The following is a 1,841-nucleotide window of genomic DNA, read 5'->3' on the forward strand; positions in this document are numbered from 1 at the left end:
CTAGGTAGTTATTAAATAGTTAATAACTATTTAATAACTATTCTAACTAGCTAAAATAAATACAAAGTTACCTGTAAAATAAATATAAATCCTAAAATAGCTACAATGTAATTATTAATTAAATTGTAGCTATCTTAGGGTTTATTTTACAGGTAAGTATTTATTTTTAAATAGGAATAATTTATTTAATGATAGTGTAGTGTTAGGTGTAATTGTAACTTAGGTTAGTTTTTATTTTACAGGTAAATTTGTCTTTATTTTAACTAGGTAGCTATTAAATAGTTAATAACTATTTAATAGCTATTGTACCTAGTTAAAATAAATTGAAAGTTCCCTGTAAAATAAAAATAAATCCTAAGATAGCTACAATATAATTATTATTTATATTGTAGCTATATTAGGGTTTATTTTAAAGGTAAGTATTTAGTTTTAAATAGGATTAATTTAATTAATAATAGAAATATTATTTATATTTATTTAATTAATATTTAAGTTAGGGGGGTGTTAGGGTTAGTGTTAGACTTAGGTTTAGGGGTTAATAATTTTATTACAGGGGGGCAGGATAGGGGTTAAAGGGATACTAAACCCAAGTTTTTTCTTTCATGATTCAGATAGAGCATAAGATTTTAAGCACATTTCTAATTTACTCCTATTATCAATTTTTCTTTGTTCTCATGCTATCTTGATTTGAAAAAGCAGTACTGTAAGCTTTAGAGCCGGACCATTTTTTGTTCAGCACCTAGGTAGAACTTGCTGATTTGTGGCTAAATGTAGCAAACCAATCAGCAAGCTCTACCAAGGTGCTGAATTAAAAATTGGCCGGCTCCTAACCTTTTATTATTGCTTTTTCAAATCAAGATAACATGAGAACAAAGAAAACTTAATAATAGGAGTAAATTAGAAAGTTGCTTAAAATTGTATGCTTTATCTGAATCATGAAAGAAAAAATGTGGGGTTAGTATCCCTTTAATAAATTTATTATAGGTGGCGACGGTGTAGGGGGGCAGATTAGGGGTTAATAAGTTTAATATAGCTGGTGGCAGGGTCCGGGAGCGGCGGTTTAGGGGTTAAACTATTTATTTAGTTGCGGCGAGGTCCAGGATCCGCAGGATAGGGGTTAATACTTTATTATAGGTGGCGGCGGTATAAGGGGGGGCAGGATAGGGGTTACTAGGTATAATGTAGGTGGCGGCGGTGTCCGGGAGCAGCGGTTTAGGGGTTAATACATTTATAAGAGTTGCGGCAGGGTCTAGGAGCGGTGGTTTAGGGGTTAATAACTTTATTTAGTTGCGGGGGGCTCCAGGGGCGCCGGTATAGGGGGTAGAACAGTGTAGTTAGTGTGGGTGCTTAGTGACAGCTTGTCAATAGAGCTGTAAAAAAGCTGAAGAGCAGCGAGATCGGATGAGTGATAACTATCACAGTCCGCTGCTCATCGCCCCGTACTTGGTGCGCGGCTTTTTGACAGATTTATTGATAACTTTGGCGAGATTTTTCAGGTCAGCGGCAGCGATGGTAGGCGAGCTTAGGCTGGCGTATTGGGCCAGCGAAGGCAGGTAAGTAGAGACGTTGATAACTAGAGGCCTAGACCTTTTAAGGAAATGTCGGGTTTTTTTTGTGTTTAATATGTTTAGTTGTGGGGCTAGTGATTTATCCTCATTGTGTGACTTAAACATAATAATAAGCCCCAGATGTTCATGTTTATATAAATTAGAAAATCCCAACAATGTGACCGTATTATGAGGGAATCAACTTTTGTACCTGTTTTGTTTGCAGTAGAACTGTATTATGCTAAGTTTTCCCTTTTGTGCTGTGTTCTCCCGTTTTTTTCTGTATCCTAATTA

This window comes from Bombina bombina, chromosome 11 (assembly GCF_027579735.1).
Source record: "Bombina bombina isolate aBomBom1 chromosome 11, aBomBom1.pri, whole genome shotgun sequence".
In the NCBI taxonomy this organism is placed as follows: domain Eukaryota; kingdom Metazoa; phylum Chordata; class Amphibia; order Anura; family Bombinatoridae; genus Bombina; species Bombina bombina.